Source organism: Microtus pennsylvanicus, chromosome 4 (genome assembly GCF_037038515.1).
Source record: "Microtus pennsylvanicus isolate mMicPen1 chromosome 4, mMicPen1.hap1, whole genome shotgun sequence".
NCBI lineage: Eukaryota > Metazoa > Chordata > Mammalia > Rodentia > Cricetidae > Microtus > Microtus pennsylvanicus.
Window position 1 is genome coordinate 81,944,607 of NC_134582.1, and position 27,876 is coordinate 81,972,482.

General features: G+C 51.2%; 1 protein-coding gene across 9 annotated transcripts in view; it reads left to right on the top strand.

Annotated features, from left to right (window-relative positions):
* Sema4d (semaphorin 4D) overlaps positions 1–27,876 on the top strand; it is a 101,735-nt gene that overhangs the window by 27,038 nt on the left and 46,821 nt on the right. For 8 of the 9 annotated variants that reach the window (XM_075969644.1, XM_075969641.1, XM_075969646.1 and 5 more), the window contains exon 2: positions 289–357. The gene's annotated coding sequence lies outside the window, so the exon portion shown is untranslated. Of the gene's footprint in view, positions 1–127; positions 147–288; positions 358–27,876 lie in introns of those variants that run through there. The other variant, XM_075969637.1, reaches the window with a different exon arrangement.

The window sequence follows — 27,876 nt, forward strand, 5'->3', positions numbered from 1 at the left end:
TAGCAGAGAAGGAATAAGTCAGGGAGAGGCAGACACCGCCTCCACCCTCCCTGCTCCTGTGGGGCTTGTCCTTAGAGCTCACCTGGCGGGAGTGCTGCTCTCCCTGACAGACTCCTCTCTTGGGCAGTGCTCTTGAAGAGTCTTGTGTGTGTCTGTGACTGTGTGTCTGTGACTCTGTGTGTGTGTGTCTGTCTGTCTGTCTGTCTGTGTTGTATGTGTTCTGTCTTGCTAACTAGCTGACTCACCTTGGTTCTGCTAAGATACCTCCTTTTCCAATTCTTGTTTCAGATTCTGTTAACACCACTGGAACACAGCCAGGTCCTGAATGCCGACATGTCTGACAATCCTGGTCCCTAGGTGAGTAACAAAACCCACCTGCCAAGGAAGTGTCCCCTTGGGAGGTGACCCCATGAGTCAGCAGTTGGTTCTGTTACATACATGAAAACTGAGGCTTTCCTGCCAAAGGGGTCGCTGTCTGGATGAGGCATTGAAGGCCCCGTGTGGATGGAGGGGGACAGGCTGCCAGCAAGGGACTCTGGGAGAAACCCATTTGGATGATGGATTTCTCATTTTTCCTGTTGTGACATAATACTGAACCAAAGTGGCGTAAGGAAGGAAGGGTTTGTTTGGCTCAGTTTATGGATAGACTATTATGTCAGGTAAGGAGTGGCGCGGGAGCTTGAGGCAGCCAGGTTTCATCCGCAGTCTGGAAGCAGAGGGAATCATGGGCTGGTGCTCACCTTTCTTTCTTTTTGTTCAGTCTGGTGCCCCAGCCCTAGCATAGAACAACCCACATTTAGGGCAGGTCTTCCGCCCTCAGTTAAAGCTCTCTGGAAACACCCTCACAGTCACGTGTGTTCCCGTGTGACTCCAAATCCAGTCAGTTGACAATGAAGATTCACCTGGGTCAGCACCAACTTCCGACTTTCAGCAAGACAGGAGGGAGCTGGAGTTGAGTCCTGGCATGGCTTACCCTTACTTATTCCTCCCTCTAAAAAAAATCCCCTGGGGATTTTGTGTTCAGGAGTAAGCACCAAGTCTTTGAAGGTGGCCTCCCTCCCTCCCTCCCTCCCTCCCTCCCTTGGGAGCTTCAAGAGCTGCTGGCCCTGCCTCTTTTCTGCCCTCCCAACCACTGCTTGACGCTGGGGTGGGGAAGTCTGTGGAGGTGGGAGCTCACCTGCGGGCTGGGGGGTGATGTGCCAGCTCTTTGTGGTCACTGCCCTTGTGTGTTCGGGGTGGTGGACAGAAGAGGCTTTCTGGGTTTGCCTAGGACTCAGAGGGCCTGGGATGCATGAACCCTGCTGCACATGCTTGTGTGGTAGTGATGCCAACCTGTCTGAGCAGCTTCAGCAGGGAGTTGGTACCTTTTCGTCACAGGTGATTGTCAGGCACAGTGTGGTGAAGGTAAAGTATCTAGCCATTTTCTCAGGGGCATCTCCAGCCTTATCTCTAACCTCCAACCACCGTAACGGCACCCACCTCCCAGTGCTGCTTGGCCTTATTGTGCCAACCTCATCCCAATCCCCCAAGCGCCTGCCACTTCCAGAACTGAAGGGAGAGGCAGCCACAAGGACCCCATACCTTCCACGGCTGGCCAGAGTTTCTGACTAAAGGTGTGTGTGAACACACCTGCACTTAGTAGACTTTCCAGACTAGGCTTTTGCCATCCTAGCCTTCCCAGCTCAACTGTCAGAGTCTTCGCTGGAAGCCCAGTTGGTTGGCCGGCTGTGAGCACAGCACTCTAGCTGGCAGCTCAGAGATTTTCCAAGCCTCGGCTTTCACATCACGGATACAGTAGTCCCCTTATCTGCGGTTTCACTGTGCGCATGTTTTGTCCCCTGAAATCAACAAGGAGGGAGAGCAGTGCTGGAAGCATTCGGAGAGCAAGAGGAGCGGGCTCACACTTGTACAGCTCTCTTCTCTTCAGTCCCCTTGCTAGCTGCTCTTGATACCTCGCTGTGTCTAATTTTAAAAAGAAACTCTGCCTGAGGTTTCTGTGTCCCTCAAAAAGCCTGGTGCATGCTCAACAGTGTCAGTCACCCAGCGAGTGACAAGTCACCAGTCTTGGAGGGTGGCGTTGTCTCTCCCCCACCCCCAGGATAAGGGGAACACAGTAGTTTGCATATAAAAGGCTGCCTAGAAAGGAAATACTTAGGAATATTAAGCTGTATATTGTAGGATTTGCGTTGAGGTGGAAACTATAATAACTTTTCAGGATCTTTCTCAGTGTGAAGTGGCCCATACAAGCAGCTTTGCCTTTGGTGGGTCCTCTGAGTGGGGACAAAGCAGGCATTGTCCTTACTGTTGCCCCTGGGGGCCCGTCTCTATGACGCCATAGTGGAAATCTAGCCAAGAATCCAAGAGTGGCCTCTGGGAGAAACTGGTGTGTCCAGGCATGGAAGGCGGCAGCCAAGAGGTTCTGTGAGGTCTGGCTAACTAGCATGGTTTGGTGGTGCTTGGGTGCCCCTCGGGTCTGTTGGGAATACCGAGCCTATGACAGGGCAGATGTCAGGATTAGGGACAGACCTTGCTTAGTGGCAGGTTACAAGGCTCTATGCTCACCTGCAGTTCTGGTCTTAGACCCACACTCTACTTGCATGTGTTAGGGGACACATAGTATGGGAAGGAAAGTGCTTTAGGTTTTGTTACACTTTTGAGCTGTCCGTGCTTTCAAAGTTCTGGTTTCCCACAATTTTGTAGTCTTTGTGTTTTGTTTTCTTGGTTGGTTTCGTTTTGTTGTTTGAGACAGGGTCTCACTATGTAGCCCTGGTTGTCCTGGAAGTCACTCTGGAGACCTGGCTGGCCTTGAACTCATGGAGCTCTGCCTGCGTCTGCTTCCTAAATTCTGGGATTCAAGGTGTGTGCCGCTGTACTCAGCTTCATATTTCTTGGTTTTTACAGTTGTTTAATTATTATATTTATGTATTTTTGTTTGTTTGGGTGTATGCCACTTGTGTGCAGGACCTGGCTTCATCTTTCTTGTGTGTTTTAATTATAGTTATGTGTTTGTGTTTGTATGGGTGTATCCCACATGCTTGCAAGGAGGCCAGAAGAGGGCATGGATCCCCTGGACCTAGATTTACAGGTGGCTGTGAACATCCCGCTGTGGGTGTTGGGAAATGGATTCTGGTTCTCTGCAAAAACCGAAAAGTATTTGTAACCCTCAGCCATCCATAATCTCTCCATCCGCAGCCCTGAGGTCTTACCAGGCCCATTGTGTGCATGTTCTTGCACTGCTCAAGTGTGCCCAGCCTTGGAGTGGGCTCAGCTGACTAAGTATGCTTACTCCTGAGTGTGCCCAGTACCCCTGAGTGTGTGCATCTGCCTTGGGACCAACAACTTTTGTATAGGAAGGTGGCCTTATTTTCAGTATCTAAAGCACAAGCTTTGAAGAGAGCCACCACAGATTTAATTAAATGATACTAAAATAGGAGATAGTTACTCCTGTGAGTTTCATGGAGCCTGGGAAGGTTTCTCTGGTCCTGTGGGTGCAGTCCTGGGAAGCTATGACCTGGAATAATGCCCAGGCCCTTTCCCTTTGGGCATCTGGGGTCTAAGGTGCCGACCCTAAAGCTCAGAGACACTAAGTATACAGAACTCCTGACTGTGTGGCATCAGCCAGACATTAGGTCCACAGTGTAGATCTCCAGCAGGCATTGCGTGAGTAGTATACAGATGGCAGGTCCTCAGTGGCTCCAGTGTGGCAGGAGATGTGGTAGTGTGGTACTGTCCAGCCACTCAAACCCAAAGGGACCAGCCCTAGGCTGGGGCTCTGCCATTGGCACGGCAAAGGGTCCATTTATAGCGACAGGAAGCATGGACACCCCTAGCGCCCTTGGAACCAAACATTTATATTAGCAGCCATGTGTGGGCCTTATTGCTGTCCTGTGCTTTAGATCCACATGGCCCAGTCCCATAAGTGAGCGCTATACCTGGCCCAGGTGCTGGAGCGTGACTGTTCAAAGCCAAAGCCTGCTTTGAAGATTCAGTACCCAGAAGGGATTATGTATGCCTCTTTTGAAGTGTGTTAAGTGCACATTAGAAGGCTGTATTATGCATGTTTGTGTACTGAATTACATGAAATAGATTATTAGAAAGGTATGTGGCCATCCATGCAATTGCAGCGGCATGTGCCATCAGCCTTGCGCCCTTAGCAGTACGGATCTAGAGTGTGCTGTGGCTGCCCTGGCTTTGACTTTGCTCTGATCCCCTGGGTCTGGGCCACTGGTAAGTGCTGCAGTTTCTGGGTTTCTAAGAAAAGCTCCTAAGCAGCCTCCTGGGGGGGCTCAAGAGGGTCTCCACATTGACCGTATTTCTCTTGAGGCACTAACCCTGCCTTAGCCTGAGGTGAGCCCGCACGTTGAAGGCGCAGCATCAGGCTTCCTTTGCCCTTGTTTTCTGTTGGGAGCAAAGATGCAGTGTACATGTTTGTAGTTGATTTTCCACGTAATGGCCATGTCCTGAATGCATTGGTGGCCTGCTCAGTCTGCATGTCGTGTTTATGATGAGGAGAGCTATCTTGTAAATACTTGCCCTGCCCCCATACCATGTGACTCGCTTTGGCAGCTTGAGTGGAGGGGCTGATGCCTGCCTGTGCAGCTGTGGGGAGCCAGCACAGTCCTAGGGAAATACCCCAGGCATGCCCACATCTGGCGAGGCTATTAATATCCCACAAAGGACTCTTTTTTTTCCCTGTGGAGAGCCCGCATGTGGTGATGCTGTCGTGCACATGACCAGAGCCCAAGACACGAGCCTTGCAGTGAGCGGCTTTCTGGATGCATCATTGAGTTCTTGTTGACAAGCCTGGGCCTCATAGTTTTCTGCCTGCCATTCTGTATGTGGATGCTGGTTCCCAGAGGGCAGGTGGAACTGTCAGCCCCCAGGGGGCCTGTTGCAGAGAGGCTGGTCCTTCTCAGCGGTTTCTATTCACACCGTGTTGGAAGAGTTCTCTGTAGCCAACTGTGTCCAGGCAACCAGACCTCGGTAGACTGTAAATGTTAAGCTGCCCAGGAAGACAGACCCCAGGTGGGATCACTAAGGTCAAGTGGGAGAAGAGATGGTGCCTGGATCCATGGAGAGATCTGACATGTTGAAAAGGAGCTGCCAGGACGTAGACATGTGTCTCATCTTTTCGTGTGCAGAGCTGGTCCCACCGGGATACCCCTTAGCTGAGCCTTTCTGGTCCTCTGAACCGGACATAGAGGTTTGGAATTGGATAAAGATAGCCTGTGTCTTCCTCCTCCTGCAGCCTTGTGTTTAGAAGTCACGGCCACCATGGTCCTAGAGGGTGTGTGTTTGACTGAACCAGTGGGACTGCTCACTTGTGCAGGAAATGCAGAGCCCTGAGAACACTGTAGAGTGCCGTACTCTCCTCCCCGGGCAGGCCTGGGTGTGCAGGCAGCGGTCCCTATGGCAGCATGCCCCACTCAGAGACCCACACTAGGCATTGTGCTCTCTGCTCTTATGACTTTCTACAGATTGTGTAACTTCCCTAGGGCTGTCAGACTCTGACCCTAGTGCCTCGTTCATGTGGTCTTGTGTGAATAGCTCCTGTGGCTGTGGGCAGGTTGAAGGTCTTCCTCAGGGAGAGGTTATTTGAGCTTATCTGGGAGAACCTGGCTGCAGTCACAGGTGCCCTCATAGGAGGAGGGTGGAGGAGTCAAGATGCTGTGCAGAGCTGGCTCTGTGGAGATGAGGTGGACCCTGGAGCAGTGACTGCCAAGATGGATTTTACCCCAACCCGCCTGGGCCCCTGGTGCCTAATGTTCTGTCAGACATTGCTCTGGGTGTCTGGAGGGCATTGTGATGTTTTTTCTTAAGTGTGTGTGTGTGTGTGTGTGTGTGTGTGTGTGTGTAAATGCGAGCACATATATGTCAGGACATAATGCCATACATGCTTGTGGAGTTCAGAGGACGGCCTCACGTGTGGGTGTTTTTGCCTTCCACTTTATTTGAAACAGGCTCTACTTCTTCTTCTTCTTCTTCTTCTTCTTCTTCTTCTTCTTATTATTATTATTATTATTATTATTATTATTATTATTATTATTATTGCCTTTGTGTGCCCCAGACTCATTGACCCATGGTCCAGGGCTTCTCCTGTATCACCTTCCAGCTTCCTGTAGGACAATGGTTCTCAACCTGTGGGTCATGACCCCTTTGGAGGTTGAATGACCTTTTCACAGGGGCTGCATGTCGGATGTTTACATTATGATTCTTAACAGTAATAAAATTATACTTAGGAAGTAGCAAGGAAATAATTTTATGGTTGGGGGGGTCAGCACAGCATGAGGAGCTCTATTAAAGCGTTGCAGCACCCCTGCAGTAGGTGAAACGGGGTTGTGGCTAGATGCTACTTTACTTAGCTTTCTGTGGGTTCTGGAGGCCCAGACCCACCCAGGTCCTCATGCTGGTACAGCAAGCTCTTTCCCCACTGAGTCATCTCCCCGGCCCTAGATGGGGCTCTGATGAGATTACTGTGTTAATCCAAGGACTTGGTAAATCAGAAGGCCTTCCCCATGTGTGTGGTCCTTAGGAGGGATCAAATGCCTGCAGATTGCCTGGGAGCTCAGGGGTCTCCATTTAGCAATTGCATCCTCTTTAGTTGCCTGTCAGACCGTCCCCATGAATGTCTTTCTCTGTATACCTGGGGGTACCAAGAACTCCACAAGCAAGGACCCTTTGCAGCCACCAGACACAGGAAGAGCCTTGATGTAATTCTTGGGGGTCTAACATGGTCCTTGACTTTGGCCCAATGCCACTGACTTAAGGCTTCCAGCCTCCAGAGACAAGGGAGGGTTAATGCCTGTTGTTTTAAGCTTCTGGGATTTAGTAATTGGTAAGGGCAGCCACGGGGAAACAGGAAGTCAGGATAAACAGTACCTCCACAGATACCCTCAGCTATGGCAGAGCTGTCATTCCGAGGCTGTGACCTCCGGGTGGGGCACTGCTGGGTCACGGTGTGTGGCTCTTGGCTTTGGTAGAACTTGCCGGCCTACTCTGTGAAAGGATCTGACTGTTGCTCTTAGTGGTGGACCCTGTTCCCAGTTCCCTCCCTCTACATGACAAGTGTCTGCTGGAGAGCGGTGTTGTGGTCACACCGCCTGTCCCTGAACCCTGGTGAGTGGTTCCAGCCTCGGGTCCTGCTACCGCTTTTGCTGGGTCGCCTGCTCCTCAGCAGGGGCTGGGTGTTCTAGATGCTTTTGCTTTGAAACACTGACTCCCTGTTCTTAAGAAAAATTTGAAACACTAATTCCTAATTTTTATCTCATTTATTTATTCTCTGTGTGTGTGGAAGCAGGGAGTAGGGGTACATGCTTACCAAGGCGTATTTGTGGAGAGCAGAGGACAACGTGAGAGACCCAGATCTCTCCTACGTGTGGCTTCTGGAGATGGAACTCCTGTTAGGCTCGCCAACAAGCACCTCTACCAGCTGAGCCATCTTGCTTATTCCCAACTCTGTCTTCTGCTGGCCGCTTTTATGAGTGTCTCATTTGCCAGTCAGGTGAAACCCATAATGCTCAGGTCTTTTTCTTCATTTTTAAGGTTTGTAGTGGTGTTAAACTAGAATGGCTATGCAGGAACTTTATTTTGTGAGTTTGAATTGTATAGCATGAATTCGGATGTTTGAGGGAGGGCTTCAGGAAAGAGTGTGTGTGTGTGTGTGTGTGTATACATACACACGAGTGTACCCATAGCTTGGGTGGAAGTCAGAGGCCACTTGCTGGACTCAGTTCACTGCTTCTATTGTGTGGGATTAAACTCAGGTTGTCAGGGTTGGTGATGGTGTTTCTGGGGAAGAAGGGGCCCAGTTTTGGGTCCTTACAGTGTACCGGCACCCGGCAACAACCATTCTTTTCTTTCTTTGGTTCATGAGTTGAACTTCAGCTCAGTGGTTTCTTAATGTTCTTCATAAGAGGACATGCCACCGCTCCCCAGTGACCTGTTTGCCTTTTCACATCCGAGTCACTTTGGTCACAGTTCTATGGAGTATGCTGACAACAGTGAAGGCGTTCCACCTCTGTGTCCTGCACATGCTATGTTAGCATCGTGATGAGAGAAGATTCCTCTAATGCGTGGTGGACACATGCTCCCTCTGCAGAGGACGGTCAGGGTGCACGGTCGCCATGCTGAAGGGGCTGTGGAGGAGAGCGGGGAAAAACAGGGAGAAAGGCAAGCACACATTCCCAGCACCCTCTATGTGCTTGCAGTAACGTCTAGAAGCCGGTGAAGCTAGAACGGAGGATGTACCTCAGTTGGACGAATGCTTGCCTAGCGTGTGTGAAGCCCTCGGTAGCTTTGCTCTCCTGCACTACATAAAACTAGGCGTGATGGTGCACCTCTGTAATCTCAGAAGGCTTGGTAGTTCAGGGCCATCTTTGTTACATATTAGTTTGGGGCCAGGCTGGGCTCAATGAGATCCTGTTTTAAAGTCAGACATGGACAGCAAAAACCCAAATGTGAAATTAGTGAAGCCAGAATGTAAGGCAATGAGCGCCAACTGGAAAACAGCTTGTGGTGGGTCTGGCTATAGAAGGTGGCCTCTCTGTTGGGGACCTGCTTTCCTCCTAGGTTTCCTTTAGGTGTCTGTGGTCTGACCCTGTCCAGGATGGGTGAGGGCATACATGGGGTAGTCTGTGCACCAACAGTCGGCGGGTATGTGAGGGTTGTTCTGTGCCCACATTTGTGTGTGTGTGTGTGTCTGTGTGTGTCACATCTGTGGTCCAGGATTGTGTGCCTGACCTTGAACTGCCAGGCCTGGGTCTTCTTCTGAGTATTGTCCCTAGACACTGCCTGCCCCTCTGGTGGCTGGTGCTCCATGGCTTCTGAAAACTCTCTGTGTTGCTGAGCTGGCTCAGTCCCACCCTTGCTGGGAGCATGATGAGGTCAAACCTGCATTTGCCTGTGTGTGACCCAGCCGCACCCGAGCTGTGGGTGGAGGTGTCGAGAGTTGCAGGTGCTTGACCCCACACAGGACTGACAGCCTGGGCCCCCAGCTCCGAGGTAGGCGTGGGATGAGGTTGGACCAGGTGTCACTGGGCCGGGTCTGCCTGACTTTGCTGGTCCTGGGCAGGCAGGCCCTTCTGTCCGTGGCTGCTTTATGGTAGCAGTGATGTTGCTGGAGCGTGGCTCTGCTGTGTAGGGATGAATGCTACGTTCCTGGCGTCCAGCTTGCTGCAGCAACAGCAGCCGTGACATTTCTTCAAGGTCAGTGAGATGGGATAATTAGGTGACAGCTAGGTCTAAGTTAAAGGTGGACAGAGGGGCAGGACTTGGGGGCAGGTGGGTGGAGTGATAGGTCTTGGAGGAGGGGTCTAGATGTGCTAACAAGACCCTGTGGGTCTAGTGGGTATCAGGGCATCCCTCCTTACATGTTTCTTTCAGCCCCTCCACAGCCTGGGACGCAAACACCCATCTCTTTCCGGGGATTCTCATTTTATGGGCTCTGCCCTGGGGCAGGAGAGGGGTCATGCTCCAGCTGTTGCCTTGCAAGTCTCACCAGGAAGTGGTTTTGGAGTTTCCCAGGGGGAGCCCAGTGGGGTCCAGGTGGGCCTTCTAGACTGAGTCATGGTCTAGGGAGAAGCAGCTTCCTGGGGGTGGAGGAAGTGGCAGGGCAGGAGACTTACAGCTGCCTACCTGCTCTTCTGTGTCCTGGGTGCTTGTGGGGTTGAGCCTCCTCTATTGGAAAGCTGTCTTTTCAAAGCCTCCCATGAACAGCAGCAGGGGAAGCTGGCCCCAGCCGGACATGTTTTATTTCTGTTTGGAGCTTTCTGATCCCCTCCCTTTCTCCTCAGCATCTCAGCTCTGGCACACTTGGCAGTCTCCTGGTTTCCTCATTCTTTTTGTCCTCTTGTGACACAAGAGGCCAGCTCCACACTGTCGTCCCAGAGGTGCTTGGGTTGAGATCAGGCAGGAAGGCCAGCGAGGTCAGGCTAGGGTACTGCAGCCCCCTTTCTTGGCCTTCATGGTCGTTCTACCCACTGGCCTTACCTCCAGCATCTGGACAGCAACGTTTCTTGGGTGTGAGAGTGTGGCTTGGCCCCTGGGAAGGGAGGAGCCCAGCCGCAGGTCATTGGGTATCATGGCTAGGAGGGAGACACAGCCTCCTTCATAGACTTGCTGGGTGTTAATCCACACACCATGTTCTGTGTGGGATCCTGGTGTGGTCAATAGTAATGGCATCTGGAGAAGCCCTTTCAAGGTTGCTGGGGGCGGGGCTGAGAGGGCTGAGAGCTTTGTCACAGACATTCCTGTGCCTAGGCTGTGACTCACCAGGTCACTCTAGAGGAGGTGGGCACAGTCCTCATCCTGCAGTTGCCAGTCCCTCATCCACAGTGACTGCTCCCTCTTGCTTTCGACTGAGGCTGACATGTAATAGATCAGAGGCAAGGCGACTGAGCTGTTGGGAGGAGACGGAAGAGGTGAGGGGCAGAGTAGCCAGGCAGCTTCCATCAGAGAGGAAGGCAGCACTCAGCTAGGGGCCCCCGAGGCAGGGGGATCGGCCCTCTGCCCTTTCTCTTTCCTGTTCTTGGGATCATCCTGATATTCTGACGTACACTGCCACATGCCTTAGCTGAGGCCTGGCTTTTACAGTCATCCATCGTGCCCAGAGGCCAGGCCCTGCAGAGCCACCACCGATGTTGTTAGCTGTCAGAGGTGCAGCACACGCATGTGCGTGCGTGTGTGTGTGTGTGTGTGTGTGTGTGTGTGTGTGTGTGTGTATGTGTGTGTAGAAAGAGGGGCCTATTGGTGAGGCTGATTTGGTTTAAGGCATTTCTTTCAGTATGGTGGCATGTGGGGTTGGTTGGGCCACATGCATGAGATGAGGGTTGAGGAAGCCATTAGTTATATTGTTCTGTTATTAAATACAAAAGTCAGATATTGGAGTAAAAACCTGATTGATCAGAGAAGTGATGGAGAAGTGGCCAGCGACCTCCTCTCTCTCCTTCCTCAATCCTAAAGAGCTGTGAATCTCTCTAAGTCCCTCCTTACTATTTCCTGTGTCTCTCTATATATCCCGGATCCTCCAAAATCTCTGTGGCTAACAATGGTCAGCTAGCAGCTAGCTCCACCCTCTGACTCGATGTAAACTTTATTGACAGTCTAGGGAGTGTCAGAGGCGATCAAAATATGCCACGACAGGTTGAGGCTTGATTCGCGCTGACTGGGTGCTGAGGAAGCAGTTGCCATGGGAAGAGGCTGTTGTTCTTAGAAGGCCTTGCTCTTGTGAGTGGTTAGGAAAGCAGGCTGCTGAGCAGGCCAGTTTGGGAGCTTGCACTTGGCAAATCTCCACTTTACTTTGTCATTTTGGGGAAACACTACCAGAGCAGAGAAGTCATAGATAGGGTAATTAAGGGCTGGGCTGACCCCTGCTGGCCCAGCTCCTCTCCAGTCGACTGGCCAAGCTAGCTCATCTTCAGCACTCAAGTAGGACTGACTACCACGTGGCACACCAGGTACACATCTTACACACACCCCAAGGCATGTTCCCGTGTTTCTCCCCCTGCCTGATTCCATGAGAGTAACTCTGGTCCCCTGCTGACAGTCGGTGCTAGGGAGTGTGTGCAGGTGGGTGTGAGCTGGAGGGAGTGTGTGCAGGTGGGTGTGAGCTGGAGGGAGTGTGTGCAGGTGGGTGTGAGCTGGAGGGAGTGTGTGCAGGTGTGTGTAAGTAGGAAGGTGCACATGATACTGGGGAGGAAGACTCCTTCTTTTCAGATCGGGGACATTTACATTTCTCCAGAAGGCCTGGCTGCTGTACAGGCAGAAGGTGAAGTATAGAGAAGCAGCCAGTAGCTGGGGTGCTGGTGAGAAGCGGATCAGGCAGCCAACTATTATTTTGCGGTACAGAGCTGAGATTTTAATCTGAAGGAAGCTGAGAGCTCTTGATATTCTGTTTGTTCTTTTTATTGCATTTGTGTACGGTGTGTGCATGCCTGCCTGCCTGTGTGCATGCATGTGTGGGTGGATGTGCGCGTGCATGTGTGTGGAGGCTAGAGGCTGCTTCTGGCTAGACTGGCTGGCCAGTGAATTCCTGAGATCTACCTATCTCCATCCCCCAACTTCCGGGACTATATGCATTGCCACCTGCTTGACTCTTTTACATGGGAGCTTGGGACCCCAACTTGGGACCTCTTGGTTGTGTAGCAAGCACTGAGACACCTCCCGAGTCCCTGGAGGTACCCCCCCTTTTTTTTTCTTCTCCTCCTCTTTTTAAATAACCATTAGTCAGAGCTGGAGTTTAGGGATAGTTGTGTAGCTATACTGTGGAAGAGTGGAGAGACAGCTGCAGAGAGGGTTTTCGGGGCTTTGTGCTCTTTTCCTAAATGCTTAGTAACTGTTGGATTGACAGCCCAAGCCTTCCAGCATGAAGGCGTAGATATGGGCAGACTCCGATGCTGAGTCCTGAGAGCTAGGGGCAGTTTGCTCCTGACACTTGAGGCCAGAGGTGTTTGGTTGCAAGTGCCCAGGTTGGAAGCTTCTTTCTCTGGGCTTTAGCTGGCAGTGGCTGGCACTGGGCCAGTAGTGTATTCCTTGGCTCTTAGCAATGGTTGGCAGCAGCAGTTATTGAAGTCTAGTGCTACGGCTCCCATGTCTTGGGGACCTGTGGCTCCCACCAACAGCTCGTGTCGTAACTCTGAAACCTACAGTGAATCTAAGACGTGCTAGCTCTCGAAACCTTGTGACCAAGGCCTGCAGTCCCTCATCTTTGGCTCTCTGCAATTCTCTCTGGGCTGGATGTGGTGGCACATGCTTTATCCCAGCACACATGCAGGAGGCTGAGGCAGGCAGAACTCTGAGTTTGAGGCTAGCCTGATCTACGCTGAGTTCCTTGTCAGGCAGAACTAAACAGTAACATCCTGTCTCAAAACAACAACAACAACAAAAAACCCTTTCTGTATTTTATTATCTTTGGTCTTCTCTGTTGCTGGCCTCTCAATTCTTCAGCCAGTGTGTGTGTGTGTGTGTGTGTGTGTGTGTGTGTGTGTGTGTGCGTTGTCTACAAATGGAGGCGCATGTGTAGTTTTTTTTCTCCTTGCTCTTAGGGTTCCCACCACCCAGCTCCCAAATAAATACACAGAGACTATTCCTGTGAATGCCTGACCTTAGCTTGGCTTGTTTCTTGCCAGTTTATCTTAAATTATTCCTTGTCTCTTTTTTTTTTATATCTCCAGCTTCCTATTTATTTTTATTTTTATTTTTTTATTTTTTTTTAATTTATTTATTTATTAAAGATTTCTGTCTCTTCCCCGCCACCGCCTCCCATTTCCCTCCCCCTCCCCCAATTAAGTCTCCCCCCAGCCCGAAAAGCAATCAGGGTTCCCTGTCCTGTGGGAAGTCCAAGGAACCCCCACCTCCATCCAGGTCTAGTAAGTTGAGCATCCAACCTGCCTAGGCTCCCACAAAGCCAGTGCGTGCAGTAGGATCAGAAACCCATTGCCATTGTTCTTGAGTTCTCAGTAGTCCTCATTGTCCTCTATGTTCAGAGAGTCCGGTTTTATCCCAGGCTTTTCCAGACCCAGGCCCAAGGACATTGAGCTTATAATTAGTGATCCTAGAGAAGCTAAATAAGGAGAACCCAAAAAAAAAACCATATAGGCATCCTCCTGAATATTAACCTTCAGCAAGCGATGAAAGGAGACAGAGACAGAGACCCAAATTGGAGCACAGGACTGAAATCTCAAGGTCCAAATCAGGAGCAGAAGGAGAGAGAGCACGAGCATGGAACTCAGGACCGCGAGGGGTGCACCCACACACTGAAACAATGGGGATGTTCTATTGGGTATTCCTTGTCTCTTTAACTATGTTTTGCCTCTGGGCTTTTTACCTTTCTTTATTCTATATATCTTACTTTTCTTCTTACTCTGTCACTGGCTGTGTGGCTGAGTGGCTGGGCTCTGGTGTCCTCTCCTTCTCCCTCTCTCACTCCTTCCTCCCTCCCTTCCTCCTCCTCCTCCTCCTCCTCCTCCTCCTCCTCCTCCTCCTCCTCCTCCTCCTCTTCTCCTTCTCCCACTCCCTCTCCCCCCCCTCTCTCTTATTCTCTCTGCCTGCCAGCCCCACCTGTTTCTCTCTTCTGCCTAGCTATTGGCCATTGAGCTCTTTATTAGACCAATCAGGTGTTTTAGACAGGCAAAGTAACACAGCTTCACAGAGTTAAACAAATGCAACATAAAAGAATGCAACACATCTTTGCACCATTAAACAAATGTTCCACACAAAAGAACAAGCTCTATTCCACAAAAGCATGTATGCATGTCATGCACACAGAGGCCAAAGTGTAGCCTGATGTGTTGGTCCTCACCTTCCGCCTTGTTTGAGACAGGGTCTCCTTATTGTTTGCTTCTGTGTACACTGAGCTAGCTGACCAGTGACTTCTAGGGATCAGCCTGTCTCTGCCCCCCCCCCCACACTGTAGGAGTGCTGGGATCACAGCCACACACCGCTGTGTCCAGATGGACGCGGGTTCTGAAAATCTAAATGCAAGTGTTCATATTTTACACATGGATCCATCTCCCCAGCCCCCTCAGCCACCATCTTGCTGCTATGACTTCTGCTGGTAGCACCGCCACCGCCACAGCTGTTGCTGCCCCATTGTCTCTTCTTGGTGCTGCCAGCTCAGCCCACTTAACTTATGATAAAAATCTGAAGTAGGCAAAGACCATTGGAAGAGGCCTCTCATTGGGCCTAAGCCTTTCATTGCGACATCAGAGGACAACACAGGGAAGAGTCTCCTGACTAACTTGAAAAGGGAACCGAACAGTCTGGTTACATGGCCAGGAGCAGTGTGTGGCAAGGGTGTTTGCGCCAACTTTGGTGCAACCCTTCATACAAATAAAAGATCATGTTTGCTCCAGCCACAGGCCCTCCGCTGGGCCCTCTGGAAAGGTGTGCCCTCTCTGGTCCAAGTGAGAATATCTGTTTGATAAGATGGAGATTGCTCAGACTTGTGCAGTTCTGGAGTGCTACATTCCCATCAAGCTCTGTCTGAGTGGTTATGACGGGAGCATGACGTCAGCCATGGTTGTAGCGATCCTCTGTAACTGCTGGAGTATCCTCAGGGTGACCAGGGAGTGTCCAGAATGACCTGGCTGACATGAGGACACCCAAGCTTTTTTGGGGGGCCCGTGGTTCCCTGTTCAAGGCTTCTCATGTGCCTACTCGTGGCCATTTTAATCACTTACAGACAGCGTTGGAGGTATGTTTACAGTAAAGTTTTAGGGAAAGCCCAACACAGAACTCAAAACTTTAACAGTGTTTAGCAGTACTTAATTGCATATTCAGTTATACATAATCTGCTTAACTTTTCTTCCCTAGTTCATCAGGGAGAGAGATGAGGGTCGGGGGTGAGAAACCAACATAACAGTGGGTTTGTGTGGGGATAGAGGTGCCACGACCTGGTAGCTCCCAGGACGTGGTGGGTTCAGAGGGAGGACGCTGACATGCTTGTTAGTTATGTTGGCCCATTCCGGGTGAGCCAGGTCAGGTTGGCCTCAGATGTCCCATGCCTGCCACTTCCTCAGCGCAGCCCCTGGCAGCCTGATGAGGGTGACCCACGGAGCCCCACACTGATGTAGACGTATTATGTGGCATGCTCTTGGACCAAACAGGATGAGTTAATGCCTGTGAGTGGCGCCGAAATGTGGTTGAGCTTGGTCACGGGCCAGCCGGTTTTCATTTGGCTGCAGCGTGTACAGTAAATTCTTCGCTGGCTGTTTCCTTTTCTTCTTCTTCTTCTTCTTCTTCTTCTTCTTCTTCTTCTTCTTCTTCTTCTTCTTCTTCTTCTTCTTCTTCTTCTTCTTCTCCTCCTCCTCCTCCTCCTCCTCCTCCTCCTCCTCCTCCTCCTCCTCCTCCTTCTTCCTTCTTCCTCTTCTTCTTCTGGTTTTGTTTTGTTCTAAGGAAAACACACGATTTTGAAAATAGACACCCACTCTTGCGTTCTATCGTAAACAGATTGAGGCGTTGTATTATGGGGTCTGGGTCAGCTGCCGAGGTCTTTGCTGTTTGCTGAGCTAGTGCCTCTGAGACAAGTCAAACTGAGTCCTGCATCTTCAGGGATGTGGGCGGTGCTTGCAGGTGTGGGGAAGGGTGTGCCAATTAAAAGCCTTTGTATGTTGTCACTAAGGGCAGGAGGATGAGCTATACTCTGAACGTTACTGCCGAGGGGACTGGGTCACCCTTGCATTCAGGTCTGGCCCAGGGTCTTACAGAACCAGGTAACGGCCGCGTGTCTAAGGGATCCAGCATGTCTGTTCCTCTGGAAGGTCTCATCCCCACACTCTAATGGCTAGGGGCGGGGAAAACCTTGAAGATGTGGGTGATTGTTTAAAAATAAAGTGTTTTCTTTAGGTCAAGAAGGTGGCCCTTGGCTGTGCCTGGCAGGCAGGAGCCAGCATAGTGAGGGTGCTGGGCAGGGTTAGTTCCCCCTCCTCAGGTCTCACCCCCAGTCTGTAAGGCAGCCTTTCTCCTTCTTTAGCTTGTCCCATGCCCCGAATCAGCCCATGTAGGAAAACAATCAGGCCCACATTGTAGAACAGCCCCGCTATTTACAGGGCAGAGAATGGGGACAGGCTTGTCCCACGACCTGCAGAGAGAGCTCACCACGGAGCCTTGTCCCACTGCTGAAGGGTGCCTTGTCGTAACAAGAGTGGACCCAGCCGCCTGCAGCACGTCCCCCTCACCCCATCCCAGACTGTAACCCCAACTCTCAAGACAGACGTCTCAGGCAGGCAGAGGTCCCACACGAGGGTCCTGAGTGGTCCAGAGGAGTCCTGACAGTGGCCAAAGCAGGGCAGGGAGCCCAGCTGCAGAAAGGTATGCAGGGTTAGTAATGGGGCTTAGCCTTCCCTTTGGCTTTGCAAATGGCTCGGGTCTAAGTGGGGTATCCTGAGTGTGTACCTACCTTCCAGAAGCCCAAATGGTTGGTGCCCGGGAATGGAGGAAAAAGGGTACTTAGGCGGAGGGTGGATGCTTAGTCTGAGCATGTGACTGTCCTATACCTTGAAGGCAGTGGGCATGGCCTGGCGACAGAGCCAGTCTATCATTCAATGGTTGCTTGGTGCTTTCTAGCCTGGAGCTACCCCTGGGTCCTTCTTGGAAGTAGCCTGTTGTCACCCGCATCTGCTGATGCTGTCTTGGGCCACACTCCTTTTGTTGTTTGAATTTATTTATCTCAGGTTTCTGTCTTTTATACTCTGTGGGGAAGGAGTGGTGGCCTAGGGCCACTGGCTTGCTGCCTGTGGGCGTGGCCCTGGCAGGGACTTGGCTGGCCCCAGAGCCCAGGGAAGGAAACCCTCTATACCAGCTTCAGCAGAGCCCAGATGTGGCTGCTGTGTAGGACAGTGGCACAGCCGGAGGACCCTCATCTCGTGCCGCTGGGGTCTGTAAATCAACGGTTTTGATGCCCCCCGTGTGTGGAAGTCAGAGGACTAGGGGGTGTGTTGACCTAAGGATGGGGACACGGAGTGGCCAAAAAATTACAGGCCAGGACCAAATGGCAGTGCCTGCCCTGGAGTTCCTGGGACTGAAGCCGTGGAACCAGAGCTCAGAGATTGGGAGCTTCCGGTGGTGTAGTGACTTCTAAAGTCAGAGACTTTTGGTCTGTGTAGTCTTGCAACTTCCCATGTTCTCCAGGGTCTTGAGACTCTTCCCCCATCCATAGTTGTTGCTCATCCCTCTGGACCGGCCCCTTCTCTACCTGACCCTCTGGCGTCCCTGTGGAGCACGCGCTATGGCAGGTATGCTGGGAAGTGCCCTTCAGTGACCCTGGTGAACACAGCTTGCTCAAGCAGCTGACTCAGGCACTATGGACTTCCCCTTGTTAAAATGCCAGTCTGTTGCTTCCCGGCAGAAACAGGCTTTACCTGAAACAGCAGCAAACAAGTGTCCACTGTGGGCATCTTCCCGAAGGCTGGCGGCTGCCTGCGAGACAGGATCCCAGCCCTCTCCTTTCCATCCTCCCTCACTGGGTCCCAGCAATTCCATGTTTGTATGGAAGGACACTCAGGGCCTTAATCAACCAACAGCCTCAGTTTCCTTGAATTCCAAAAGAAATCAGGAAACAGACATAGGCAAAGGGAAAAGGATTAATTTACAGTTTGGCTTAACTGGAGAGGGAAAGAGGCTATGGCCATCTCATAACTTCTAGAAACCACGAGACAAAGGCCAGAAGATCTGCAGACTGAGCCTTGAGCGAGCTTTAGGGGGCTATCCTACAATGGGGTCTGGGGCGGTTGGCACAGGCTCCTTCCAGTGAGCAAACCTCTGTCTGTGTCTCAGCTGGGGGGCTGCTATTTATATATTCTCTTTACAAGTTAGGCTGCTGACAGACACTTCTGTTTACTTATTTGTCTTGTTAATGAGTTTATAAAGTAACACGTTCCCTTATGGCATTGGCATATGTCCTTAGTTTTGGTTGATTTCCCCCATCTTATCCCCCCCCCCCAATATTCCCCTTTCTGCTTCCAAATGACATAGTCCCATTCCCCTCCTCTCCGTTCTCATTTGAAGCCTTTTAACCCATCTCATGGGCGCTCTCTACTTTCCTGGTCTCTCCCCGCACCCACTTCAGTTAAATATTTAACAATTAGAAGTTAGGATCTGCATGCAAGAGAGGTAAGGAGAGGGTTTTGCTTATTTGTTTTTGGGTTGTTTTTTTTTTTTTGCTTGTTTTTAAGTCTGGCCCAGGGAAAAGGGGTAGACATTCCGTCTCAGTGATTTTCATTTCTGAAAGAAAAGTGTCTCGGTCATGCGTCTTATGGGATGGCAAGTGGAAATTCCTACCTGTTCTGGGCCCACAGAGTTCCTTCCTGGGTCCATTCCTTTGTTGGATGTTGGGTAAAGGTTTTTCTTTGGAGGTCAGCTTCAGCTGACTTGTGCTGGACTGCGAAACATACTAATTTTGCTAATGAAAAGAAATCATCTTTGTGGGGTGCAAGTGTCTTTTGCCAGGGCTCTAGTCCCTTCTCAGTTTTGGATTTTAGTGACAGATGTGCTAATCAGGGGATCTGCAGGGGGCTGAATAAACGTCCTTCAAGACATCCACGCCCATATCAGGTGACCGTGGCAACGGGGCCTCATGGAAGCTATCATGATCTGGTGTGGAGCCTTGAGGTGAGGAGACTATCCTTGATAATTCAGGTGACCCAGAATGTAATCATCAGGGTGCTGCTGGGGGGCTCCACTGCTTCAGAGGGGAGGGGACCCCACTTTCCAGGCCCTGCTCTGGTGCCTGTGAAGTAAAGTAGTAAAGACTGACCAGGGGGAGACAGGCCAGCTGACTTTAACATCCTCGTGTGTATTGGTGCCTCTCACAAAAGAACTCAGACTCCAAAGAAGCAGACCCGGGCTTCAGAGCCATTTAAATAAAAGGTGATAAATCCCAGAGAAGGGATTAGACAAAAGAGGGTTAGCGTGGGAGTTTTGCCACAGTGACCTAGAAATGCCGAAGAGGAGGGTCCGTTTCTACCTGCCTCGTCTCCTTCCTTCTGGTGTGTGATAGATAGTACCTGTGCAAATGAAAATTGATGTCATGTCTCTTGGCCCAGCTTTTGTTACTGGAGCAATTAGAGCTTGGGGCCTAGCAGCCCCAACAAGCCAGGCTACCTGTCCTCAGTAAGCCAATTAAAAAAATAATTAATAGCTAGTAGCAGAAAAGGGAGATTTATTCAGTGTGATCGCATTGGGAAGAGGAACAAAGTGGTCCAGCGGGAACACCCCCACCACGTATATCAGGACCGTCTTCGGGGTCCTGAGAGGTCTGTATCACTAGGCAGTCCTGGTCATATGTGGTCCCAGCCATCAGTGAACAACCGTTGTTTCAGCTCTAGTCCCTCTTGCAAGGTGTTCTGACAAGTTACCTGTACGAATGAACTCTTCCTGGGAGATGATCTCAGCAGTGCTGGTGACAGAGTCCTAGTTGGCCTGGAACACTGGGATCCCATTTGATGGCTGTGGCAATGGAGGAAGGTCTCTGGTGCGGGCAGCCTACAGAGCTGGGAGAAGCCCAATGTACAGGCAACCCTGAGATTGGAGCCAGCCCTCTGCATGTCTGCCCTCTAGAGCTGTTCTGTGATGTATCTGTGTTGTTTCAAAGCAGTGAGTTTGGAGTCTTTCAATAGCGGTCCCAGGGAGGCATCTGTGCCCCCTAAGATGCAGTGCTCAGGGGGAGGAGCATCTTCACCTTTGAGAGGCCGATGAGGTCAGTGATGGAGCACTGAGCAGGAATGCAGGAACTCTGTCTGTGCCAACATTGGTGTTCAGAGGCCATGAGCGTGCCCACCTACTGCCACTGACCCAGTAGGAGCTTGCAATGGCACTGTGGACCACAGGTGCTGCAGTCCTTAGATAGAGGCAGCACAGAGGTGCTACAGGTGCGATTTAAGGTCCAGTGAAGGTGGCTCATGTGTCCTTACTCCTGGGAAGGGTCAGCAAGGTGGGGAGTGTGGTAGGCATCACCAGGCCTCAGTATCCCCAAAGGGAGGTTCTTTTGAGGGATGGGCACAGCAAAGTGTGAAAGAATCCAGCACTGCCGTGTGTATCAGGATTCTCAGCTACTCAGGAAGCTAAGGCAGGGGAATCATTTGAAATCAGTAGTTCAGGGCCATCTTGGGCAACAGAGCAAAACCTTCACCCCCTCCTCCATGTCATACTAGACAAAACAAACCAAAAAGACCATATTGGTCAGCCGAGGAAGGGCCACAGAATAGGCTCTTTTTTGTTCAGCGTGGCCTCAACCCCAGGGACCTGCTGGGATGTGCCCATTGTGTGAGTCTACTATATGTTTAGAACTAGACAGGCAGCCACAGACTCTGGGCCGGCAGAGCAGAGAGAAAGGTCAGCATGCACAAGGCTAAAAACAAAACATTTTCCCGGTGCTTCTGTTGGGTGTGCCCAGGAAGCGGAGCCAGCCAGCAAGGTGAACCTGTAGAGGCTTAGAGGCCTGGCTGCCCTTCTGTGTTCTCTGGGTGGCAGTGGTTTCGGGTACAAGGTGCTTAAGGTGCCGTGAACACCCAGCACAAGCAGGAGGAATTCCCTTCTTCTCTTCACGTAGTGTCGTGGCTGCACATGCCGGGCTGGTGAGCATGGATCCTGTGGACGGGACCCAAGCCTGAAGTGACGCCACTGCTGCCATTGCTGGCCACTCTGTCTCTGTGTCCCCCCAGCCTCTCCAGGCCACCTCTGTGTCTGTTCTCTGCCCCCAGGCTGGCTCTGGAAACCCCTCTCTAGTGCTTGGAGAAGATTCTGTCTTAGCTGCTTTTTTATTGCTGTGGAGAGACACTGTGACCAAGGACAGTTATAAAAGAGCACTTAATGGGATGCTTGCAGTTACAGAGGGTTAGAGTCTGTGACTGTCGTGGCAGGGAGCATGGCAGCAGGTAGGCACACGTGGCACTGGGACAGTTATCTAAGAGCTCACGCCTTATCTGAAAGCTGGTGGCCGAGAGAGTAAGCCTGGGCCTCGAGTGGGCTTTTGAAACCTCGGAGCCCACCCCAATGACACACCTCCACCAAGGCCGTACTTCACAATCCTTCCCAAAGCAGTGCCACCAATTAGGGAACAAGCATTTAAATATATGAGCCTGTGGGGGCCATTCTCATTCAAACCGCCATAGCTTGGCTGCTACTCAGGGCTTGGAGCCTCTTTTCTGTTTACATGCTTGAAGAGACTGAGCACTGTGGCCCATGCAATAATGTGGGCTTTCAGGTCCACTTGTGCGCACACTCTGTCTCACGTGCTCGCGCTCGCTCGCTCTCTCTCTCTCTCTCTCTCTCTCTCTCTCTCTCTCCCTCTCCCCGTCCCTCCCTCCCTCTCTTCCTCTGTCTCTCCCTCTGTCCCTCCTCCCTCTCCCCACCCCGTGTGTGTGTGTGTGTGTGTGTGTGTGTGTGTGTGTGTGTGTGTGAAAGAGAAAGAGAGACTGTGGGCCGTGTGCATGCGGGTGCCTATGGAGACTGGAACTTGTTGGCTCCCCACGGTGCTGCAGTTATAGGCAGTTGATTTGCACAACATGGGTGCCTGGAACTGGGTCGCCTGCAAGAGGAGCAGGTGCTTTGAGCTACTGAGCCGTCTTTGCCAGATGGAGAGTTGGTTTTTAGGTTGATTTCTCCTTCAGGCATGTCTAGATTTTTGACATCATATACAATGTTGTCATATGTAGAATCTGCACCCAAGAACCATATGACCTAGTAAACTAAGTAAAATCATACCATGCTTTAAGTGAGCTTACAAGTTTTTTGTTTGTTTTAAAGTAGGGTCTCAGCCTTAGCTGGTCTAGAAATCACTTTATAAATGACGCGGGTCTTGCACTCAGAGAGATTTGCCTGTCTCTGCCTCTCAAGTGCTAGGGAGCTTACGGATTTTTATTGAACCACATCTCCTGTGGCTCAGGAGATGAATCGAGCCACAACCAGTAGTCTATTTCAGTAACCTTACTGCAGCCCAGGCACCTTTGGAGGCCAGCTTTACCAGGTAATGGACGCTAAACTGGGCCCAGGTTACAGCTGGTGCTGGTAGTCTCAATGTGGCTCTGGCTCAGAGTGTGGGTGTGGCAGGAAGAGGGTGGACCGTCCACAGGTGTGAAGATGATGGAGGCACAGGTCACAGCCGAACAGCATAGCTGTGAAGGTAACCGAGGCACAGGCCTGAGGTGATAGGTACCTGGGAGGTAACCCTGAGTGTGCACCAGGCTTTGGTGTTTTGAGGATACGGATCTCAGTGTGGATGAGGCTGTAGATGTCAGGAATGCCTGGTGGGGATACCAAGGCAAGATGCGTCGGAAGAGAGGATGCCGAGGTGGGAAACAGCTGTGGTTGGAAGCAGTGCATGTGGTACTATGGCTAATACTGACAGAAGACCCCAGCCATAGACGTAGAAGACCCGGAAGAGTGCAAAGAGGATGCCTACAGTGCCTCTAAAACTACCAAATGCAGGTAGTTCCGTTTGTGTGCAGGTGACAACTTCCAGGTCAGCCTAGGTGCTACCTATGTGAGACCCATGCACCTCAAATGCAGGAGCTGCTGCCCCTCCACACGTGGGTCTGGGTGGAGCTGCCTGGCCCAGCCTCCAGACGCCATCCTTGGGACTGATTTACGTGTTTTGCATGCAATACTGTATTGTGCTTTACTTGCTGAGAACCGCTGACACGCCTGGCGTGTGCTGCCTGTGTTGCACACCCTGCTGTTATTATTTACTTAACCCTTCCTAATGGGTGAGCGTATGTTAGGAGGATAGTTTTTGTTCAGAAACCACCTTGGAGATAAATACCTTGAACGTGTGGGATGGCACAGCCAAGGAAGTAAGCGTGGCAGAACTGTCAGGTCCCAGCTCACTGCCCTCATATGAGGCCCTCTGCACAGGGGACTGTGTAGAGCTGGGTCCAGAGGGTTTGCAGACCCTCTGCTTGTTGGTGGAGGTAAGATAAGGCTGGGTGTGTCTAATGGGTGCGTTGGGTAGAGCTGGACAGGCCTTGCTGATTGGGGCAATGTTGCTAAAAACTTCCTCTCCTTGCGAAATTTTGTGATACACTCACTCCCTGTGCTGAAATCCCCTTCCCATGACTGAACTGTTCCCTGAACCCCGTGTTTACCCCCATCCCCTCCCTGAAGGCTGTCTGACTCACAGCTTGTGATTTTCTCACCTTTTGTTTGTGGAGATCAGTTCTATTTCACCTCAAGACAGACAGATCCACCATGATGGAGCTACTTATGGAACATTCACTATCTGTGTGGAACCTGTATACTCCCACACGGCCTTTATCTTCTTGGGGTTGCTAATGTGAATATAGGTACACACTACAAGTAGTGTAAGGAATAAGGACAAGTGTGTGTACGTTCAGCCAAGCTCCAATGTTTTTTGCATGTGTATTTGTGTGAGTACAAGTACGGTGTGCAAGTATAGAAGCCTGAGGCCCATACCTCAAGTCTACTTCCTTTGGACCAGCACGTGTAGTTTTTCATATGGGCTCTATGAATTGAACTGAAGTCCCCAGGTTTGCAATGCAAACATTTTACCCACCTAGCTATCTCCCTGAGCCCCAACTTTCTGTGCCTCTAAATGCATGGATGCCTGACAGCCCTGGAACAAGGGCAGCCCCTGGTGGCTCTGCTCTGCATCTGGTACCCTAAGGTCACTGTCACCTGCATTCCTCTGCCTGCGGACACAAGGAGAAGATGGAATGGACTTGGTGGATGCATGTGAGGGGTCTTCCTTTACAAGGGATCTCTTCATATTCATTGGCATGGAAAGGCCTGGAATGTTCTGGGCCTTCTGAGTGGGCAGTGAGCTTAGTTAAGGACAAATTATTGTCTTGAGGCAGGGATAAGGCTCTAGGGCCACCTGTCGTTTGTATACGCAGCCTAGCTTATCTTGGTGAAAGAGTGTTCTGGAATTGGCTTTTCTAAGAAGCTGCTGGGATTTCTAAGGTTTGATGCTCCAGTCTTAACTGAGAGGCAGTTCTGCATATCACCCCAGCATTTTCCCCTCGTACTTAGGGATAAGTCCATCTCCTTCCTGTGCCCCCAAAGAGGTGCAGCTGTGCCGGTGGAAGACCATGGTACATTGGTGTCTGGTGCCGGTGACTCACCAGCTTTCCATGTCCCTGTGAGTGACCCACAGTGCTTCACCATCTGATTCATCTAGGAACTGGCACAGCACAGAACAGGAGACCTGCTCTGGCATCCCTGGCCTGTTACTGTTGTAAGACTCACCAGACCAGAGACACTCAGGGCCAGGGTCTCAAATTCACCCCAGAGTTCCAGGCCCTAGTGCCCTATATAGGGATCTAGGCTGCCAGGAGCAGAGGAGGTCTCGTTAGAGGGACAGTGAGGCTGCTCAGGTTCTCCTTTTCCTGCTTGGAGTATGCAGAACGATCTCTGATTTCTGGGTCTAATGATAGTGAGTCCCTCCTGGGCCCTGCTAGCTGCCTCGGGGACACTGTGAGTGCAGTTCTGATGGGGCCATCTTTCTGGATAGGTTTCTACCTCCAGTGACCTCTAGTGTCTGTAACAGATGCAAGGACTCTTGTAGGTTATGGCCTTATTTAAAGTTGTTTCTTGATGCTGGTGGTTCCCTACAGCCACTGTTCTTAATGGGAGTCAAGAAGAAATAGCTCCTGTGAGTGGCTTGAGAGAATGCGTAAAGTGAGTTTGAGGATCATTTGTAATCTATGGATCACATCATACCAACCTCCAGAGTGTTCGTATGTGTGTGTGTGTGTGTGTGTGTGTGTGTGTGTGTGTGTGTGTGTGTGTGCGCGCACGCGCACGCACGCTATGCCAAGCCAATGCGTACCACAGCACATGTGTCAGAAGACTTGACTCAGGCACCCTTCCTTGCTCAGTCTTCTGCTAGCCTTTTACATCTTGCCTGAGGGCCATTGGTATTTAGGGTCTGGAGAGTCTGGCTATAAACATGCGACAGTTGCACCATACCTGTCTTGGGAGCACGGGGAACCCTGGCACCCTCAGCTTGAGAAAAGCACTGCAGGACTTCGCAACACTTGCTTCTTCCTGTCACAGGCATGCGGTGTGTAAAGTTGTCATGTCTCACAAGATGTCCACAGTGACCACATGCTGAGCGTCAATAAAAATGCTGGCTCCTTTGGTTCCACTGTGGTTAAGAAGCAGGGACATTCAGCTGGGCATAGTGGCACAAGCCTTAAATCTAGCATTAGAGAGGCAGAGGCAGGTGGATCTCTGAGTCTGAGGTTAGCCTGGTCTACAGAGTGAGTTAGTTCCAAGACAGCCAGGGTTACACAGAGAAAGCTTATCTCAAAAAACAAAAACAAATTTAAAAAAAAAAAGATGAAGAAGAAGCAGAGGTATGCTGTTCTGATGCTCAGCAGGAAGGAAGACGACTTGAGGCCAGGTCTGATGACACAGTAAAAACCCATCTCAAAAAAAAAAAAAAAAGACAAAAAGTTAACAGAACCTTAAGATGTGGTGAAATTGCTGAGGTATGGTTTGGGATCTCCGGGGGGAGGCAGTGTGACAGTTGGCAGTTAGACTGGAAACCCTGATCAGGCAAACTAGGGGAACTTGACCGTGCTGGGGGGCTATAAAGAACAGAAAGCCCCTCCCATGGGTGTGCCACATCCAAAGGAGTCAGGAGATAACCGCCCACTGACCTAGGCCTCCCTGTCGTGAGAATCTTGATTATGACCCTTGTCGAGCTGGCCTGACCTTTTGTTGTGTCTTTCCGAGGAATTGCTGGAGATGAAAGCAGTTTGCTAGGGTAGCATTTAGTGGCTGAGGACTTAGAAGACAAATCCCAGTTGGCCATGGCCCTGTCTGCTCGTGCTGTGTGTTCATCCTTCACCTCTGCATGGAATGGGGCTGAGAACAACAGGGATGGGGGGGGGCACAGTCCATGGCCCTGGACAAGGCCAGGGGTCTGGGGTCCTGCTACATACCACGTCTCATTGTGCTCTTGCCAACCTGTGCTTGCCACTGAGACTGGTGGGGGTTCTGGAGTTCAGGATACGCCATCCAGGCCTGTGCAGGACAATTGCCTCAAAACCCTTGTTGCATATGGGGAAGGGAACTGAGGCAGGGTCTCACGTCGCCCAGGTTGGCCTTGAACTTGCTATGTAGCTGAGGATATCCTTGAACTTCCGATCTGCTTGCCTTTGCCTCCACAGCTAGGATTATAGCCAGGCACCCACCACCAAACCCAGTTTTGAACGGTGCCGGGTGTCACACCTTAGACTTGGCACGTGCTAGGCAAGCGTTCCACCTCCTGAGCTGTACCCAGCCTCAGCCCAGACTCTTAAAATGCTTCTGGTACACTTGAAGCAGATGCAGCTACACTCTGCTCTTTTGTGTGTGGCTGGGCCATCTCAGGGAGGCCTTTTTGACAGGCTGCATGAGTGCCACCCAGGTAACTCAGCAGCTCCATCTTCAGTGGGTGCCATGCTCAGGATGAAGCTCCTCACATAGATCAACCTCAGATCCTCAAACCTCCAGGTGAGGCAATGACTGTCCGAGGCAGCTGCTGTTTGGGTCACCGCTATTTGTTAGCTTGTCTTCTGAAGGGAGAAACAGGCCCAAAGAGCCCCAGCAACTTCCTTAAGGCCAGCTTGAAGGAGCCAGACTTTGGTAGTTTCGACTTTAGGGCCTGTTGATCCAATTACTTCTGCTGGGAATGTGGGGCCACCCTAGCTTCTGTCCTAGAGGCGAGAGAAAGGCAGGCTTCTCTGGCTTCTGAAAATGAAAAGGAAGCCTTTCACTCCTCGTCCTTCATCCTGCAAGCCACCAGTAGGTGCTGTGTTGAGGAGGCTAAGGTGCCATCGTATACCCACGCAGGGGGAGTCCATGGCAGGCTGACTGGAGTGCGAGAACTAATTATAGCTTGTGTGGTTTTGTTTTGAGGAAGCAGAAGAAAACGGTCTGAGTGAACGGTGAGCACACACTGGAGGCCCGGCGTCTGAGCTGTTGCTGCTGCAGCCAGAGCAGCTGTGACTTGAGTTTGGGGTCTGGCTGGGGTCAGAGACCAGATAGGGACTTGGGAACCTTGGTGGGCAGGAAATGGGCACAAACAGTGGGTCCAGCTGTCAGAGGCCATGTATTAGAGGGACACAGAAACCGCTAGGGATAAGGGTCAACACTGCCATCCCTGCCCTGCAACAGAGGTGATGAGCTCTGATCAGGCCGTATGGAGCAGCCCTGGCTGTTCCCTCATTCACGAAATGACAAGGTTCCTCCATTCATGAAGTGGCAAACATACAGAAGGCCTCCCCAAAGGGACTCTTTCCATTTCATAATTCTAGGCCTTCACGTTGCTCTCTAAGCCTTCCTCTCCTGTGTAAATCACTTCCTTTGTCTCCCTAAACTGTTCTCTGTCCTGACCCCGGGAGACTGCCCCCTCTTGCTACTCCTGTGACAGGAGAG